The sequence below is a fragment of the Nylanderia fulva genome, unplaced genomic scaffold (assembly GCF_048542155.1).
Source record: "Nylanderia fulva isolate GAGA-0341 unplaced genomic scaffold, ASM4854215v1 Scaffold21, whole genome shotgun sequence".
Lineage (NCBI taxonomy): Eukaryota > Metazoa > Arthropoda > Insecta > Hymenoptera > Formicidae > Nylanderia > Nylanderia fulva.
The window spans coordinates 3,634,376-3,656,443 of NW_028190275.1; the positions used below are offsets into that span (position 1 = coordinate 3,634,376).

The window sequence follows — 22,068 nt, forward strand, 5'->3', positions numbered from 1 at the left end:
AAGTGTCGGGCGATCGTAATTATTCGTGTTTTCGCGAGTGTCATCAGTGCTATAAAGGACCAAGAGAGGAGGAGGAGGCCTGGGGAGGCATCTGGCGACAGCGGAGCAACTGTAAGGTATGCAAAATAAAAATTTTTGTCTAAACTGCATTGTTTATGAAATAGTCGATTTATATACATTTATAGTCATGTATATACATAATTTATATATTTTATTTTCAGATCAATTTGCTGTGTGCTACAACTCCCGTTTTGTACGTCTCGGTGAGTGAAAAATTGTTTATTTTGTAATATTTCTACAGAGGTAATAAGGATGTGCGAATAGTCCCATTTCGTAAAAATTCATTCATAATTGCATGCGCAATTATGATTACGAATATCACGTTATTATAATATATCTATATTCGGCGATATAATTTGTTTCCTAATACAATTTTTAATGCAAAATTTCTTAATTGTCGATTTACAATAATCGATGCAGAAAATATATCAATTCAGTCAATATGCAAAAATTATGCACTTTAATTTTTTACGTGAAAAAAGAATACTATTAGAATATTTAGAATATTATTTTTTAAATACACGCGTACATTTTTTTCTACATAAAAATCAAACCATAGTCTATAAAAATTAAGAGACGATACAACAGCAGATAGAAAAATAATTCCTGCCTATAATGTATGATCTGTGAAGTTAAATTAACTGAATCACCAATCTGATGAATTAATTCATAAACAATTAAAGTCTATCAATGTTCAGTATCATATCGTTATCCGTGAAATTTTTTTTTATCGATTACCCATATTTTTAAAATGCTTTTCATAACATCTTATTAAAAAATAAAAGTTATACATTTATATATATTATATTTATATATATATTAGAAGTTATACATTTATATATATTTTTGCAGAGTTTACTTAAATTAGTATGTTCTAGGTAAAAAATTGCATTTTTTTAAAAGTTATATGAATGTAACATTGCATTTTTGTATGCATTTTTAGAACATTAATATTATTTTTATAAAAATATATATTAACATGCACATTAACTGCTGGTTTCCATTTGCACTATTTTTTAACAAAATTGTGTATAAAATATTTTTAAAAAACATTTAATTGATATGTATAAGTAGAATGTTTTATTTAAAGTATTATTTATATATTTAGAAAAATATTTCAGAAATATTTTTTTTCGTTCTCATAGTGATACTTTCTCTTAATTTTTATAGGCTATAATGAGGCCTTTTACGAATTACGATTACGAGAATATCACGCACATCTCGTAATATAATAATTTAGTATATGCGAAAAAAATATCAAACATCGACTGTCTCTTCGGGAAATATTAGAACCTTGTATACCGTATACTCGGTTCTGTAAAATTATGTGCTCCTGTGCACCTCGACGAACCCGTACATGAGTCTTTACGTGACTGGTAAGAGGATCCTGTCACTGGCACGTGCCAGGATGCGAGGCTAATAAATTCGTTCGCCTCTCGATTTCTAACGTAAAGAAAAAAATATTGAAACAGGATAACTCGAGGGAGAGAAATTATCTATTAAATGCTTCGACAAGGTAGGTCATGGATAACTTAATTACTTCAATTTAATTATTAGTTTTAGTTAGAGTGTTACTTCTAACTAAAAGTGCACACTAACTGAAAGTCCGCAGAAGTATAAAATTCAATTGATAATTGAATATCAAACAATCATATAATTTTATAAATTTTTCTTTTAATAATTAAATCTTAAAATTATTTAATTCTTTTAATAATTCTCTTAATTTTAACTTTAAACTTGATTTTTTCTTGATTGTTTTAGCGTCAAAAATATGCCAAATTATATTGAATTAAATTTAATTAACATTATTACATTAACCAAGCATATTTTATAATCAGATATATTTCTTTCTATATAAGTCTTTGATCTAAAATAATACTTTCACCGCAATTATTTGTCAGAAACATAGAAAATTCAATTATCAATTATTCGATAACAGATGCCGTATAATAAAGATAATTTCAAAATAATCCTTTCTTCTTCTTCCCCTTGACGTATTTCACATATACGATGTATACGCACGTGTCGATATATTCCCTCTTAAGGAAATGCACATAATATGCAACGCACGAAAGCCACTTTGTTCGCTTTTGCGATCGGTAAATTAGAGCCGACGTAAGAGTTCTCTTTTCCCATCGTTTATTCTCTTTGTGACATCGTTATTCGGTGTCAGCGACATGTCGCGACATGAAATGCGACGGCCACGATAAAGAGCGTAAAAAGAAAGCCAAGTTCTATCACCCTTTCTTGACCCCATAAGTTCGTTGACACGGACGAAGTGCTGTAGACTTTGACTTTGAGCTGCAATCTGTCGCGATTCGTATAGTTATATTCGAAAGTCGGCAACGATCGTAATATGTATGTATATGCATACGTTATTTTAGTTGACTATAATGACGAGTTCGTAACATGAAATTATTTATACGAGCCGTCGAGGAAAATTTTTTATTGTTTCATTTCGGTGACGAATTTTCTCGCAATTTTTATTTATGAAAATAAGCTAAATACTTGGAAATTTTTATTTTATTGTGATTAATTAAATATTATTAAATAATTTTTAACATTAATCTTAATGGAAAAGGAGCATTGCAATTGACTAATTGATTAAAGATCAGACGCTTATTTAAATATTTAATGTACGAAGAGAATATATTATTTTAATAATAATTGATAAAAATATATTTCACGGTATGTACAAAATAAAATATATCGCGAGCAAGGCGCGTGCTGGGAAACCTTTCTCGAAGAAATAACACAAGATGTTGCGAAGCCATAAGAGACCAGGCCAAATTAATAGTAGACCGGGTGTCTCCCGGTTTCTTTCTTTTTTTTTATTTTAAGTATCTCCTAATCGCGGGATCAGACATTTTGAGAAACCCTCCTTCGAATAGAGACGATTACCCACGAAGTTGGCAATCGTTATAGCGAGACGCGAAAGAGAAGCCCTTGAGAAAATCCCGCGCATATGGTTTCCGAATATTTTCATCATGACCGTTGTCCACGAAATTCTTACTTAATCTTATTCTTGTTCGATCTAAAAAGTTAATACTCTTAAACATTATAAAAACACATTGAGTGTTGTACACGGAGAGAATTTCCTCTTATAGAATTTATCCTGAAAATCGTGGCACAATTATTATGTGACAATATAGTATTGGAAAAATGTTATAAGAGTTTCTCTGATTAATATTTACCACAATAAAAAATATAAATATGTACGCATAATAAATTTTACTATAGCTTATTATGGTAGATATTAATTTTTTTTATTGTGATTAATATTTAATCAGAGAAACTCATAAAATTCTTTCAATATCATATTGTCTCATGGTTCTCGTGATTTTCTTTAAATTTTAAGAGAAAGTTCTCTCTGTGTAGAAATGAAGAAACTCTGGAAAATGACATTTGAAATAAGGAAACAATTGATTATAAATTTATCGAAAGAGCTGTTTCGATCGAAATATCAACTTTTATTTCGTATATGTGCGATTGAAGTATCGAAAGTGTTCGGGAGGGCCGCGAATATATCCGTTTCCCACGAACGATTCTAGGACGAGAGACAAGGGATGGATTGCTGTTGCGCGTTGCACGGTTTGACAGGGCGGGGTGCACATCCCTCGTATGTACAGGTGGGACATGTTTCTGGTGTTTAATGGATAGCTATGGGAACCTGCGCATCGCTTCGCGATGAGTCACATGTCTCGTTGCATTTTTACGTTTCCTGCCGTACGTTTAACTGTCACTTCTGTTCGATATCTGCGTTCACCTCCATTTTACACGATCTTTTGTCAACAATGAATTATTTCGTGCTACTTATTAAGCACGAGATAAATCTTTAAGTTTTCCTTCTATAGAAACGATGGTCTAAGATCATGCTTACTTAAATATTCAGTATACTAAAAGAATGTATTATAAATTTTGTTGAAAGATATACCGATTAATCTGATTTTTTAAATATTTTTTAGAAAAACAATTGCAGATATAAAAGAATATAGATTTATTTATATCATTCATTTTATTATCATTTAAATTAGATTGTTTTAAATAAGAATACAATTTTTTCTGTTATTTGACTTTACTAAATTCTCGTGAAAGAAGTGATTTTAATTATCATTCTACGTGCGAAATAGAGGATTTTAATTGTCGTCCTGTGTGTGTGCGGAAATTATTTTACCGATATACTATGGGATTCTCTTTAGCAGAGTGTAAGTTCGAAAATTGCATTGTGTTTATATTCACACGAATAGGTATATCTAGCAGTAAATATTCATATCGTGACACTCTCTTCGTATATCGTTGCTGAGCTATTTCTGTTCCGCAAATTATAGGATTGTCTGTTTGCTAAATCGATATAAGAGATACTGCAACTTAACTTAATCGAAGCAAATGCCTTTTCCATTTGCGATATAAAATAAGAATTTCTAAGAAGCGCTTGAACTCTTTCTCTCTTTCTCTCTCTCTTAAAAGTCAAAATTATACATATACTGCAAAATTCATCTAGTGAACGTTTATTTTCGACCGACAATCTGAGAAGTTTGGAATTTGATTGTATTTTACTTTTGACAGATGGGAAGGATTTAGAACTGCGTATTAAAAAGTTCTTAAAGTAAAAGTGTATTTTCCATCATTTCTTACCATTTTCAATATTGTCATAATAAATCTCATTGGTAAAACGCATATAAAATATATAACGTATTTATATTCACGAGATTAATTAATTCGTGAAAAAACAAATTAATTGATGAACAAAGATAACGAAATATAATACTACAAAAGAGATCGGAATTATCAATCATAACATAACACAATTGTTTTTCACAATTTTTCGCAAAGCCCCACGAGTAAGAAAAATCGCGCCGCGTTGGATGCATTTGTCTCCTTTTTCGAGGATATCGATGACCGGGTATATTTTCGGTATCGATCGTATGACGGATCGCAATCGGAACTACGAGATACCGTGGATAGACAGGACGCGCAAGTGCAGGAAGGAAGTGTCGCGGTCGCTCTTCCGGGCAGCTGGCCTGGATATATCGGCGTGCCCCGGTATAGGGCACTATAGGATAAAGTAATCCACTATAGGACACCGTACAAGTGCCATTACCGCATGAGAGGGACGCCCGAGGCTTCATTTAATACCTCGCGGGTACATAATTAGGATCCGGATAAATATAATATCCGAGCTTAATATCTGCCATCAAACGGATCTTGTTTCGTCTCTTACCAAATTAGAGATATTACAGAGAACTTGGAATTTTTGAAATGGAAATATTAATGTGTGGATTGTAATAGCCTATAATTAATCGTGAAAATCGCGCGAAAATCTTTTAGAATTTAGAATCGCCCACGGAGCAGAATTTTAAGTGATATGGATAATATAAATGTTAATTTGTCTATAATTTATTTTCAATACAAGTTTAATAATTTATTTTATACAGAGATTAAAATGATTCTTTTTTGATCGGTTACTTAAAATTATTTAAAATTATAAGTAGTCAATCTTTTATGTCTTTATTTCGCCGCAGGTATTAAAAGATGTTCAAAAAAAATGAAAAATATAAATTAAATATTCATGAGAGTTAATGTTAGCAACGTCAAAGTAGCGAGACATGAACTGAATAATAAAAAAAAGGTAAAGAAGAATCTTCTCGTAAAATGCATCTTCGCGACAAACGGGGGCGATAAATTAAGGGAAGAATAATGAAATACGCGCGGACCCTTCCTGGCACGTTAATAATCTTCGATTAAAAGTTCATTGCAGTCCGGAATTTTAATTGCTATTAGAACGGCATGTCCATCGGTTATGTAATTACGAATTGCGCCCGTGGAATTATCGAGGTCCCGTTCTGGCTTTCGTTCGCCACCATTCGCCTCTCGGCCTGCCGCGAACAATTTGCAATATTCCTTACGAAGTACTCCAAAGTTTATGAGGACGCCCCTGTCGGTCGCGTCGTCGACGCTGCTGCAGTAATTTGCAATCTTGCGAAGCGCAAAGAGGGCAAAAGAAAAGACGGGGAGAAAAATACATTTTTAATACACGCTCGAGAGAGAGAGAAAGAGAGAGAGAGAGAGAGAAAGAGCGAGAGAGAAGTTTAATATTTCATTATCCCCTGTTTATCGTGAGATAATTTTACGGCGGTTTAATGTACTCTGACGACGTGCTCGGATTTTTTCGATAATTTTCATGACAGTGTCCGCGTCGAGTCGTTCCACTTTTATCATTATTATATAAATTGTAGAAATAATATTTCTCAAAAAAGTCGTGTTTAAATTTTCTGTCGCGTCATTTTTTCAAACATTTTTTCTTCTTTTATTCATGATTTTCGGAGAAATCAACTTTTAATATTGATACTTGATATCGTTTTAACAAATAAATTATTAAAGCTCTCTATAATTTTTATAATTTAGTACTATTATTTTTATATTATATATATTTTGCTGGAATATTTTTTTTAATATCGTCCTTTTCAGCAAAATAGATGACATATATACGAAAAAAAGAGAAAGAGAGAGAGAAATATTATAAACGATTAAGATTAATAAATTGATGATTAAAGATCTTTTTTAACAACACTTTTTTTTGAGAAGTTGCTATAATACCGGTATAAAATACCTTTGAACGAGACTTGTTATTCTTAAATGAATGCACAGTCTACCCGCAGGTTTTAAGATCTCACGGAATGTAGAATCTACGTCTCATAGGTAACATCAGACCCGTATCCATTGCGATTACCTATATATATGGGTGCTCGAGAAAGAAAGCCTAACGAAAAAAAAATCATCGAGAGACGCTCTCGAATATCTCCGCCGTTATTTTTACCCCTATGTGAATTTAAAGTTATCTCAATTGCCGTCTTATGAGAACGAGCCTATTAATGGATCATTATTACAAATAGATCTCCGTAAATCATTTGTATGTTCTTGAAAAAGAAACCGACCTTGTTAAGGAGAGAATTCCTTGCTCTCGAGTGAAAGAATTTCTAATCTGCGGGCTATTCGAATTATTCAACAATGATATTTCGAAAGAAACTTTTTACATTCTGCTGGTAGTGAATTTTTTAAATTCTTAAGCTATCTGAAATAAAAGAAACTGTTAAACATTTTTGATTAACGATGCGCGCAATTTAATTGCAATTTAATTTAATAATTCAGTAATAATTTCAATAGCATTTTTATAACTTATTACTATCAATTTTATAAAATATTCTGCCTATGCATGTATATATATATGTTTTCAATCTGTTGTCTAAATGTAACTTAATTTTTTATCTATAGCTTAATAATAGAGATACCTTTTATTCCGATATAATTATTATTTTTTCGTTCGACGAACTCGAAATGAGGGTCGATTCTCGAATCGATCACTCGCGGTTACGGTGACTTTTGTACACACGTGTAACTCTGTGCGGCGATTAAGATCTCCGAGGCATTTTCTCTGCGGTGGTAACAGACACGCTCTCGGCATGTGGCCAATACGCATATCCTCTACTAGAGAGCTCGCGTCGCGTTCCCGCTGCGTGTTTCATGCATTATACGCCGTATTTACCGAGGGATGCTGGTGGACAGATGCGTAAGTGGACGCGACCCCTCTTTTGTAGAAAAGGAAAGGGCGCCCGACTCGGCACATTAGCGAGACTACCATTGCATTCCACTCTTCATTCCTGCTCGATGAAAAAGAATCCGTGATCGGCGGACAGCGTCATTCGGGAATTCGTGCGATGACAAATGTCTCACGTTCGTATACATAAATCTCGAAATCCAACGGCAATTAGAATTTCAGATCCTGTAATATATTACGATCCAAGAGCTTATATTTTTTACAAAATTTTATTGATGCTCATTGAAAAAGAATTTATCGAATTCGAGCAAGTATTTATTTCAATACTGCCAAATAAATTTATTTGAAACTAATAATATTGATTTGATGCGAAAAATATTTATTTGTTCAAATAATTTATTAAGCAGTATTGAAATAAATATTGATTAATTTAATAATTCTTTTTTCAGTGTTGGTATACAGACAAAAAAGAAATAATATAATAAAAAAAATTATCGAATTCGAATAAGTATTTATTTCAATACTGCCAAATAAATCATTTGTTTGAAACTAATAATTGATTTGATGCGAAAAATATTTATTTGTTCAAATAATTTATTAAGCAGCATTGAAATAAATATTGATTAATTTAATAATTCTTTTTTTAGTGTGGGTATACAGACAAATAAAAAAGAAATAATATAAAAAAATCGACAACGTCATTCGTAATGATTGCGCGATGATATAATCGGCTTCGCCAGATAAAAGGATTCCATATTACAGTTTGCTCTCATTTTTTTCGAGATCCTTCAAACTTCATTCTCGATAGCTCCGACACTTCCGCCAGCGCATTTCCTTTATTTCTAGTCGCTTGACTTCGCGTCGCTTGCACCGATTTGTCGAGTGCACTCGCGATCCTTTCTTTGCGATCCATTGTGCGCACACATTGCGTGCTCGCTGAATGAGAATGTGCACAGTTCTACCCCGCTGAACTATCTTTGAAAGCGTATCGCGAAGAATACGCATCTATGAAGTCAGGGATTTTTTTGAAATTATAGCAGAGTAGACAATATTTCACTCGAAATAAAAGAAAATCTTTGTTTGTTCGATCAATTTGTATAATTTAAAAATAATGAGGAATAAAGGAACGTAATTTTTGTTCACGCACACCGTTTAATATTGTATCTATGAAGCAATGATTTAAATTTTAATTTAAAAATTTTTTAATTTTTATTATTTCAATTTTAAAAAATGTTTAAATCAGTATAAATTTATTTAATTTAAAAAATTTAAGAGTTTAACAAATAATTAAAAAATTTAATTTAAAATAAAGTAATTGATTAGCAGCGTTACTCGCAAAGGAGCGAGCGGATTCTTCTATGAAGCATAAGAGAGAGGTTTCTCATTGTGCGTGACGCGTGCCCGCATCATCGAGTCTTTGCGCACAGATGCGTCTTCTTATACCTCGTATATCCTGTGCGCGGAAACGCGAAATAGTTATTCTATGAATATATCGTGCCGCAATATTCAAGTGGGCAACGAACGGGAAGCGTTCTCGCTCAAAGTGGCTCTCTAGGTATCTCAAAAGCGGCATCTGCCCCATTAACTATTGAAAGAGTCCGCCTCGATGATGGCAGGGAAAGAGATTTCTCTGAATCTCAATAAGAGGATTATTAAATAAATGATATTTGCAATACAGTTATATTGTTGTGATTCAAGCGAATGATCGATGATATACGAATTATTATGAAGTAATTTAAGGTCAAATGAGGTAGAAGATATGCGAATACAACATTTCACAATATTCGTATTTCTTTTTACAATTAATTATTTTGCAACAACTCTCTATTTTCAAATAATCTCCGATTTGTATAATGCATGATATAAATTTATATCTCGCTTATACATATAATTACAAAATAAATACCAACACGAGTATCAAATTCACTAAAATCGAGCGCTGAAAAAACGAGGAATTATCGCGAAGCGGAAATGTAATCTGAATATATTGATTGATAAAGTTGATTCGATAACCGGGTGTCCCCATAACAATTAATATACCGCGGGTAATATTTTTCTCTCTTTTTTTTTCGGCCAATCCATCGCGACGATCAAATACAATTATCAGAATGCCGAACGTGATCGCGTGCACCGCGACGGGCCCGCGAAGGGTTGCGCGCTATATATATGATAAAGCCGCGGAATACAATGTTATCCGAGTTCACGACAATGCGATAAGCCGGTGTCACTTTGCGTGGCGAACGATAAGGTCTTTATCACCTGCCGTTTACACTCACGCGGGTAAATAGGGGGCGTATCTTTTTGTTTGTTTCTTTTTTTTTTACGTTCGTACGCGCCGAGAGATAAACGCAAATGCGAAACTCTGTATACGTGTTCATTATCGCATTAATCCAGTAAAAGACTACAATCCTAGAGAAAATGGCATGTCGTTCTTTATCTTTCATTTTACTCTTATTCGTGAATTGCGTTCAGTTATCATAAAAAGTCGATTATCTAAATTCGTGTAATATCGTTTACGAACTCTCACGATTGTGCGTAAATATATTCCGTATTCACTAAAAAAAAAATACGATACCATCGCGTGGTTATCACGGATACAATCAGTTATGGAGATTACGTATAGAAGTTTATTTTCGTGCCAATCCTTTTCCCGACAACACTCGCGAGATATATCGAATTATTCCGCAGCCGGCGACAATACGCACGTCCCTTTTGCCACGTGTGCGCGCACGCAGATCTTATCTATGAGAACGCATGGAAATGAGGCGCAGGCCGTAAAATCGACACGGGGTTAGCTACGTATAAGGTGGGCACCTCGTATCTCTCCCTTGGAGCACGCGCCCGCTGCCTATCTGCAGTGCACGCGTGCATCTATCGGCTAGTTGCCATGCCAGCGTTGCTCTGTACTGTGCACTTATTATAAATCCGCTTTAAAATATTCAAGAAAATATTTAAAAACAGATTTTTTAGGTAAATTTCAAATAAAATATATTTGTTCGTATATATATTCTCTTTTCAATTTTTTAAATATTTATATATTCTATGCCTAAAATTAAAATTTATAAAATAATATTTAGAATTTTTTTTTGCTCGTGAAGCTATACATATATTCTTAGATAAGAATTAAAAGTGTAAGGATACTATTATTTTTAAAGCTGGTATTCACAAATATTCAGGGTGTCTAGCGGTCAGAGAAATCTGGAAAATCGAGTATTATCAGGGAATTTGATAAATCTGGAATTGTCAGGGAAAAGTCAGGAAATGTTATTATTTATCTGGATTGTTCACATTATTCTACATCTGTCTCAATAATTTAAATTTTTTAATAAATAAATATAGTACGCTAATTTTCTGTGTTGTTAAAAATCGATTCAGCGTATTCATTAATTTATATTTTCATCGTCGTGTTATTTTATTTCAATGTATTATACATATATTTTAAAATATATTATAACATTGCTCAACAATTATAATATTGTTCGAGAACTTCATTTTAATTCATTTGTTTTAAATAAAAATTAATACATTAATTTTATTAAAAATGTTTTATTTAAAAGTTTTGTCGTGATATTAGATACCATTAAATATATGTATTATAGTTTGTTAAAATATTAAAAATAAAATTTGATATAATATAAATAAAAAAGGCTCACATTTAAATGATGTATAGTGACACGTTTGTTTCGATTATTGTACATAATGCAGATTGTAATTGATTTAAATTTTTGTTTTTTTTTTTTAACTTTCGAACCTTTTCATTGTTAACAATAATATCTCAAGGATTTCATGATTTAACATTTAATTGATTTATGATACAGGTATATGCAAATTATATATTTGAAAAAAATCAGGGAAAAAATTCATTTCTGGTCTTGGTTGTATATTCTCTTTCTAATTTTTTAAACATTTATATATTCCATCCCTAAAATTAAAATTTATAAAATAATATCTGGAATATTTTTTTTTGCTCGTGCAAAGCTACAAATATATTCTTAGATAAGAATTAAAAGTGTTCTTACACTTTTATTTTTAAATATGGGTATTCGCAAACATATTCCACGAGGATAAGAGTTGAAAACGATAAATATATATATGAATGCGTACGCGATATCCTTTCCCGATACATTTGCATCCCTAGACATATAAGCACGAGTCCCGGCCCGGTGCGCGTAAGGGAGGGTGCACCACGTTAGGTACCCCCTTTTTTTCCCTCCCCTTGTCCTCATATGTACACACACGCGTGCAGGGCCAGGTGGTGTGACGTGGCTCTCGCTATGGGGGCACGTATGGGGGTCCTGCAGGCAGCTGTGGCCTGGATCCGACAATGCATCGGCATAAAAAAAGAGTCCGCATGAGACGGCGGGGTGATCGAGGGGGAAAGAAAAAGGGGAGGAAACTCGGGGTCAACATCATCACTGCTTGGTGGCGCGCGATTAGAGGGAGTTCCGTCATAGGCTTAGACTTACTAACCATTCGAGCATCCCTCGCACTCGGAATGCCGGAATTTTTATTGGGGCGTCCGACCGACCCGTAAAGATTTCTCCGAGCGTGATTGCGGATTCCAATAAAAATGCTCTTGTAACTTTGCCGACGAGATACCTTCGCGCATCAGAATTTAAACGAGAGATTAATACGACGTCAATCGCGAAGATATAACTTTGTAATATTTCTGAAATATTTTATGCTTTTAATATTAGGTGTACATACTTTTGTAGATCTTTTATATACTTGACATTTATGTCATCTTTTGAACAAAAGAAAATATTTATATTACATTAAGTATTACATATATGTAATTTTGCATTGTTTTATATTGTGAATGATATAAACTTTCTATTTTTTGAATAATGAATGTGTCGTCCTTTAATTAATATCTTATTATATCGTTCTGTTCAGTTTCTTTCATTAACCACGTAATCATTTAAAATCTTAATATTACATTTTATAAAAAATATTCTATATATCATAATATATACCTATATAATATATAATATTTTTTTTCCTATTTTAAATTATGGAACCAAATTTTGTTCTACGAAATATTGCCAATGTTCTCTCGTCCTCTCAACTCTTTCTCTCGCCCATCTCTTTTTATAAATATTATTTGAGATTTATAATATAAATTAAATCACCCTTAAATTCGATCTCGACGCCAATGCCGAATATATACGTCACAAATTTGCACCTTGAGCAGCTTGTCTCCAAGATTGGGGGGTCTCCGTAAGAATCGTGACGTCATGACCGGTGTACACGTCACACGCGAAGCAGGTTGCAGTTCGGAAACGTGCGTGCAGCCTTCTTGGGGCGTGGAGTACGCGCAGTTGTAAAATTCATTCATCCCGAATATCTTCGCCGGCACCTTGCGAGGGGTTCTCTCCTTCCGAGGGTTGGGCACAAAGGTGCGCATTTCGAGGTCACGCGGAGGAAAGACGTTTACGTGCGTGCAAAGTGTATACGCACAAAGCCTACCCTCGTGAACACACAGAGAACTCGAGGGTGGTCTGAAGAATTACTCGGGGTGGTCAAAGAAACACGCATACTGGAGGCTAAGCGCAACGAAGTGAGAACTTGAATGGGACAGGAAATGCAAGGTGCTTGCATTGATGTTATCAAACTGCATTTAAGATTGCTCCGGGTTCGAAGTGTTTAGATTCTTTTGTCGCGAGTCCCTCACAAATCATGATATAGAAACATTTATATCTGATTTTGAAACTATATTTTATTATTATTATTTTATTGTTAGAATTGATATTTTATTTTAGTAAAAATACATTCTAGTATATATATATATATATATATATATATATATATATATCTCACAAATTATGATATAGAAACATTTATATCTGATTTTGAGACTATATTTTATTATTATTATTTTATTGTTAAAATTGATATTTTATTTTAGTAAAAATATATTCTAGTATATATATGTCGTGATATAGATTTCATTATATACATTTTTTATGTCGCGCCTAATAAAACAAAAGTATAATTCTTTCATTCCTATAATGAAAAAATTTTAAAACAACATTTTACAATTAGAAAAAATACTGATGTAACAGTAACACTATGACAAGCATGCTTTATTACAATATCAATCAAATCAACTAAACTTTAAAATAATAGTATATCATTGTACATTCATTGATTCGTTCGTATCGGCGTGAAATCGCCGTCAGTGTCTAAGGGCAACTCTCCAAAGTCCTTACGTAAGATAAGAATGACCCGGACAGATGTTGGTCGAGAAGACTACTGTCGGACAACAAAATTATCAAAACGCTCCGCCCAGCGAGTGTCCTAATAAATAATCCAGCATGTTGCACGCTTCGCGCCTGTTGCGCTCTTAGCTAATTTAACCCTTAACCCATTTAACCTCGATACAAATTCATTAGCTTCGGTAATGAGAACATTATTCATTGCGTTCCGGAAAAAGAGTATAATCGCCTCTAAAACTTCAACCCGATTATTATAGAAATTATTATAGATGATTAGAGTAGATTATTATAGACTATTAGAAAATTTACTTATAAAAGCAGTAATAAAATTCCTTAAATATATTGTAGTACGAATGATGAAATATAAAATACTCAAATGCATTTAGTATGAAACATATATATAACTAAACCCGACTACAGTAATGCGTCGCCCACCCTCTCATACCAACGTTGATTTATTTATGTCGGATTTGCGCGGCACATTATTTTAATAAAGCTCAGAATTTATTTAATTTAACGTGATTCGGGCCAAATAATTGATGTCGAAATTTCTGGCTCTGTAGCCAGAATCGAATTGGTATCCTCTAATTAATTAATACGGCGCGATTATCGCGTATCGACTCGCCGCAGCAAATGGATATGAAATATTTCTCGTATTCGCGACTCAATCAAGTTAGACACTATTCGGAAGACAGGCAAACAGCGAGCCGGCGGTTTACCAATGAGCGATTGTTTGCGGTGCAAATGTGTCTGTCTCTGATGTGATGCTGATTCGAGAATTCCGGCATGCAAGTGCGCGTATTGCATGCGATAAACTGGAACGATAATGCTAGTTGCATAAAAATGCATACCTGAACGCGATAATTAAGAACATTATTTTCACATTGCAAAAATTGTTAATTACATCTCGCAATATTTCATGTTCCGAGTGATAATGTCGCACGCAAGTCAGCCATTAAAATTCTGCGTTTTACTCGCACGCGTATAGTTAATTAAATTTTAATAACGAATATATTTCATAAAGTAATATAATAAGTAAACTAATTAATTATCAATAAATATGAAAACATAAAAATGAGAATATTGAATTCTACGAAATACGATGACGATAAAATATTGTTAATAAACGAACAATTATTTTATGTATGTGTATATACATGTAATAATAAATAATATAATATAGAAAAAATATATTATTTCTGTAGTCTTTGAATTACTTGAATTTAAATAAAAATTTTATTAAATTATTAATCAAAGTTTCAAGAATTTGTATCGTACATACGTTATGTTAATTCAGTTTAACAATAAGTTATGAGGTATAAGGAAATTAGATTTTTCTATAATAATAAAAATTCTAAAATTTTAAATACGATATCACGTGAATACTACAATTAAATCGTACACAAATCGACGCAATATTGTGATCGATGTTTTAGTAGTTTGACTATATTCGCGTGATCAACGACGACATTTGGCATTGTGCTAACATATTCGAAAACATTTTTCGTGGTTTCGTAATTTATGAACTATTAAGCCTCTAACTATCCTGTTGTCATCTAAATACTCGTCATCTCACGCGAAAACACATGACGCTTTATTTTTACGAAACGCATGTCGTTTTCATATAGATCAATTGAGATTCGGAGGAATCGCATATAAAACAAAATTGCTATAATATTGTATTATTTTATGTAGTTAAAAAAAAATAATTTGTTTGACAATTTTTGAAATTCCGACAATTACAAACAATCAATGCAACAACTTCTCGCTAGATTGATTTCCTAACGTGATTAGGGAGATAGAATCTGCATGACGATAGTGCGTTTGCATGGAGTAAACGTGAATATGCTCCTCTCGTTAGGTTAATTACAACGACGATAATTGCACGCATCAGGCAACGTTCATATTTAGAATCGGATGTTATCGAGGGATGCAAAGTACGAGGGTTGGCATGATCTTAGGCACGTGACCGTAGTGATGAGTATGATAGGAGAGAGAACGATCATAATCATGTTAAATTATATAGCAATCAAATTAAAAACTGCTAAAATATTATTTATAATATTTGAACAACAGAAATCGTTTTATGCATTCTCATATGTAAAATTTACATTTTAATCTCTATATATTATACATATATATTTATCAATATATTTACTTTAACATAACAATTTCTGTAATATAATTTTTTTATTCCGTCGCAGAAATATCTTCGTCGCGTAACGAAAATAATCGCAATTTCGGTATAAAACATTTCGAATTTTCTACGGGCAATTCAATTTTCATAATTAATGTTCGGCGTGTATATTTGCAATTTCTCTCGTTATTGGCTTTATTTTCCATTGACGGAGCAATTAATAACACTGGATGGAGTCGCGATGGCACGGTAAACAAATAACGTCGATAAATCGTAATACATTAGAATAATTTTGGCGCTTTTATTTATACAACAATGCGCTCTCGTATATTGACGTTACTCGCTCTCGGCGCGCGCGCGCGTGTCGTTGCTCTCGTTAATTAACGAACATAAATTCGTCTCGGGCTGCAGAGAGCGATGCGAGCGCGCGCCGACCGCATATCTTTCCTCTGCATCCCATATGGCGCGTATGTTTACAAGCGCGTGCGGCATTACGATGCTTAGCTATTAATTAATTAGGAAGGCAATTACTATGCAGATAGATGTATCTCCCGTCGATCGTATATACTCGCTTTCCGCGTCGTGTCGCCTCGCACTTCTCTCTCTCTCTCTCCATATGCGCGACACACGCGTTTAAGCTTTTCATTTTCGGCCGCGATGATTCGACGCAAATGGAACAGGTGGTTAATTTGTCGACCATAAAATAGCAGACACACGACTGCGACAGCATGACGACTGCATTAGCGAATCATAGATACCAGGATAATTATAATAAACATGTGGTCCTGTGATGAAAACACATATAGATGCAAATTTAGATATGTGTATAATCATTTGTTATATAAATTAATCTCTCTTTTTAAAGCTTTCTCTCTCTTTCTCTTTATTTCTGTCTTGGCGATCGCATTTTTTTATTGAATACTTTTTCGATCTAAGAGTTAAGAAAACATGTGTTTTCGCAGAGTAAATAAACGTAACGTCTGAAACGATACGAAGAAAAGACAGGTCCATCAAGAACAAAGAGATTAATCTCTTTTTCTTTAAGACTCTCTCTCTCTCTTCTCTCTTTATTTCTTTCTTGGTGCTCACATTTTTAATTGAATATTTTTTTTGACATTTTGATCTAAGAAAATGCATACACGCAGAAAGAATTTTTTCTCAGAATTTATCCTGAAAATCATGCTAATCGTGGGACAAAATTAAAAGAATTTTATAAGAGTTTCTCTGATTAATATTTACCACATAAAAAATATTAATATCTACCAATGGTATAGATATATAAAATGTGTTCGATTAATTTTACTTCCTATGTACATCGTAAAATTTATCTATAAAATTCTTTCAATATACCATTATTGTCCCCCACGACTACCATAATTTTCAGAAAAATTCTATGTACAATATTTTCACGAAGTAAACAAACGTATCAGTCTGAAACGATATCAAGAAAATACAAACAGGTCCATCAAGGACGAAAAAGAGAAAGAGAGAAGTATGAGCTGACTTGCGCGTGGCGAAGTCTACTTCGGAATAGGTGGCTGTCAGAGAGCCCATAGGCACGCACGCATGTGTTAGTATGGCACGCGTGCAACCCTATGCACACGCTCGGCGCAAACAATGGCGTTAAAATCATGCATTGTGGCGGTGCGCATTGTGAGCCGGAAAGCTGTGACATCGAGTTCGGGCAGCTGCGCGATTTCGTTCCTCCCTTACCCTGATTCGATACCTTCCCCTTCAACGTGTCCGTCTTCTTTCGACCCTCGTGTATGCAGCGATGTTCCGGATTCAAGGGGGATCGAAGGGGAGAACTCTCGATTCTAGACCCGACCGGTCGTTTTCTCTCTCTCCCTTTCTCCACGTTGCCGAAGGCAAATATGCGCGGAAATCTGATTTGTCAAATATAATTCACGCGAGAAGGTGGGCGCGCGATGAATCCTTGAAAGTCATTGTTTCCGGCAGCTGACTCTCTTTTTTTTTTTTTTATTCATAAATCGGATTTTGTACGTATAAATCGGAGAAAATCTGATCCACGAAACGATAGTATCATAAGACTAATGTGATGAGGGAATAGAATATTTTGAATAAAATCACGTAGGTATCTCAACATTTTGTATATGCAAATGTATATATTTAACTCGTAAACTTGTTACACTCGGCGATATAAATATAACATATGCAACTAGAAACTTTCAATTCGTTTAAATAATTTAACATTCCCTTAGAGATATCAGTCACACATTATTCGTATATTTTGCATTCTTATATTTATACACAGCTGAAGATGTGAAGGATAGATTGATTTAGATATAGGACACTTAGAAGGAACGTTCTCGTGTCGTCGGTAGAGTGTACTTTTTTTAGAAACGTTTTTCATTTTCTCTCTGTCGTTTCCGGCAAGGATCGTTGACATCGGGTTAATGTACATAGGTGGAAATACCGGTGCCAGGAAAGGTGCATTCGATGTGGGAGGCGCCCATCGCGGAAAGGGTGCAGTAATGCAATGTGAAACGGAAAGCCGAAAAATCTGGTAGCTAGCTCGACCACCTGGACGATCTTTTCGAGCTGTATTAGCGTGATCGAACCAGATGCGTTCGCCATTATGACGGCTTACGGCAAATTGACGCATGGACTGCTACCAATCTGTCTCTAAACGATCATAATAGTAATCGCGATTTAATTACGATCAACGCTAATTTAATAGCGTAGAAATCCTTTAATCGATCTCAATAAAAATATTTATTTAATTATTTTCATCTATTTACGAGTCGTTAGTCTTCGACTAAAAATTATATCTTTAACTGCTCATATATTAAAATGACACATTTGATTGCCGTGATATGAGAAGAATATGTAAAAAATAAATTATAAAGGTTGGAGAGAATTAAAGATAAAAATATAATATATAGCTCGAAAAGTGACAGCTTCGCTCTTTGAATTATTTGAACATACACATATATGTATAAGTGGCATCGTATCGATCTTTCTCCGAAACCTAGAGAAACATATCGTACGATGAACAATTCATCGCGTCGAACGAGAAATCGGTCTCTTCCTGATATGATGAATTGTCGGAGGATTTTCTCATAATCCTCTACGCGACGCGTGCCGTCAACAGATGCAAAATCGGGAAGAGCCAAACCCTCAACGAGAAGAGGGCAGTTTGTTCCGCTCAACTGCCTCGACTGATTTTTTTTACATTTACATTTATATTTTCTATTATATATATTTATACTTATATATTTTATATTTTATTTTTATATTTTCTTTACGTTTTTGCACGCGACAAACGGGAAGTTTACCGATCAGCTGATGCCAGCTCTAAAATGTTTTAAATAATCATGTCTCTTAATTTTATCTCCACTGCCTTTCCGTATATCATGAAATTTAATTTATATATTGGGAATTAATTTCTGACAGAAAATTCTGACAAATAATTACAATCTTTATTAGAGTGTCATGAAATTTATATAATTTCCTTTTACAATTATCACTGCTTTTCCGTGATATCATGAAATTTAATTTATATACTAGGAATTAATTTCTGACAGAGAATTCTGACAAATAATTACAATTTTTATTATAGTGTCATGCAATTTATATAATTTTTGTACAATTATTTCTACATTTTACTTCCTCGTTTCGAATTGAGAGTCACTGCTTTAGGCTCTAATGTCTCGCGAAACATTGTTGCGCGCGTGGTTTCATTCACCGTCACGTTTTCGGATCACGCCGAGGCACGAGGGGGCATCTCTATGGCTTCTTGCCGTAGGTCGCATTACGTCTCCGGGCCATTCATGGCTCGTAGCCCACGTGCTAGATACGCACGCATGCTCTTACGCGATATAGGCAACCTTAAAGAGAGTCCTGCACCTTTTTCCCCATTCCCTTCTTCGTGCAGGTACATTCGTCCTTCCGGTGAAAATCACAGAACGCCGAACAGATCAGTCATACCGCGTGTCACAATTATTTCATTTTTAATTTAATAAGAGTAGTAGTCTTTAACATAGTCGAACATTTTTTTAATCACAACAACTTGATGAATTCAACATCTATTAGCAGCTGTTTTTAATGTAATAATTTCGCCGCAATTCTATGCTCTCGAAATATTGATTTAATTATATACAGAGTGTCTCAACCTTACCGTATATCATCGTTTATGGGAAATTCCTAAGATTATGTCGAGGCAGGTCGTTATTTTTTTAATGTTCCCAATTTTTTAAATCATATTTTTGTAACTAAGTCTTAAATTAAAATTCTATTAAACTAAACTTTACCTGAAATTAACTAAAAAAATATAGTTTTGTTAAATTATTTTCACAAGACCTAATTCACAAAAAAGCTCTTATTTTTAATCTTTTATGGGACACTGTATATATACATAATTATTGTTTGTCACATAGAATCATTTTTCAATGATAATCGCTTTTATTCGTTTCGTGTATTACGTAACTTTTTCGGTAACCTTTGTTCGGTCTACATTTACGTTCCCTCACCTTCTTTTCTAAAAGTCGCCGGCACATGTAAATGGGCACAAGCACCGGTGTCGCGCGGTAAGCCAGCGTGTAAGTTACAACGGCACGCACCGACGCGTAACCTCGACTTCCGCTTCTAGCGATGCAGCTAAAGTCTCCTTCGTGCGGGCTTCTAAGGGGTCGCGAGAGGGCTCCTAAGGGCGTGCGCCGATGAATGAAAGAAAGATTACGGCGCCCTTTCTTTCGGGGCGAGGCTTCTCTCCTCCTTCAAGGGTCGTCGCGCAAATAAAACATGGTCACAAGGTGTTACACGACAAGCAGGTCCTACTTTCTTGGATTGCGGTCGTAATATCTTTCCCTTCGATCACTTGTGTTTACACTTTTTTTTATCTTGGAATCATTGTAGTAGGATGTTTGGAATTTTTTTCTTTTTTTTTTTTTTTGATTGACCGTATAGTCACTTAACCCTTTTTTGTAATCGCGAGATAGATTAGGGATATCTATTTTTCCCCTCTTTTCAGATTTTAATGTGCTTTCTACGTGTTTGCTTACTTTTGAGATACATTGTTGCAAAGTTTAATTATATTTAAAAGGTCTGTGCTTTTAGGCATATAGTAGAATATATAATATATTATATAATAATCTATATGCATATATTAATGCATGTACTAAATTATTTAATTAAATTCCAAACGAACGTTCACACCATTGCATGCAGTTTATCTTTCTCGGATTATCTAATAATATAGTCCAATTTATAATGTGCAAAACTTAATACTGCAATATATTATGCAAAACTAAATGCAACTTTGATGCATTTCCGTTCGAATATAGATTTTCTTAGATAGAAATGCAAAGATCTTAAATCTAGAAAATTCAACAATTAAATTAAGAGATCGAGAATCAAATTTAAGTTGAGGTATCTGGCTTCTTATAAGAAAGTACCGATTTCGGCGAAATGGATCATATAGTTATATAAGTAAATTGTTCCGATTTCTTTTCCGAATATTACCGGATTGAGAATAGAGCGTGGGCACACACATGGAGGGAGGTCAGACTAATTGTAAGTACGATAAAACATTTATGAAAATTATGTGTCCAAAAGCGCGATATCATACAATTTTGATGTAATTCCATATTGGTCCGGTTGAAAATAATTTAGGTCGCCGGTTAATATTATGTTACGACATGGACGGACGTAGAACCTATGTATTTAATATACATAAATCTTTCGCGCAATGCTGATATATATATATATGTACACACACACACACACACACACACACACACACACATATGTATATAAAAAATTCAACGTAAGATATATTCGCATATATGCGCTTTAAATTTTCTGAAAACATAATTAAGTACTAAGATCTCGTAATATACGTAATACATGAATTGTTAAATACAGTAAAAGACATAATAATAGCTCTTTGGGTTAGCGCGATATTCGTACGCGCCAGGATGTTTAAATAAAAGCAACGTTTGTCTATTTCATCTCTCCGATTAAACCGTGAAATCCGATTGAAATTTTTTTCGCGTCGCTATTTTATGCTCATCACTCATTAGCAATAACATGAATTAATAAATTTTCAATGCTTTTAAAACTGCTCTTATAACTCG

At 33.7% G+C, this 22,068-nt stretch overlaps 1 long non-coding RNA gene across 1 annotated transcript in view; it reads left to right on the forward strand.

Annotated features, from left to right (window-relative positions):
• The first annotated feature begins 98 nt into the window (after positions 1 to 98).
• The window catches only part of LOC146723315 (uncharacterized), a 79,921-nt gene continuing 57,951 nt past the window's right edge, over positions 99 to 22,068 (forward strand). The window contains exons 1-2 of the long non-coding RNA XR_014924650.1: positions 99 to 116; positions 222 to 263. This is a non-coding gene — a long non-coding RNA (uncharacterized LOC146723315). The remainder of the gene's footprint in view (positions 117 to 221; positions 264 to 22,068) is intronic.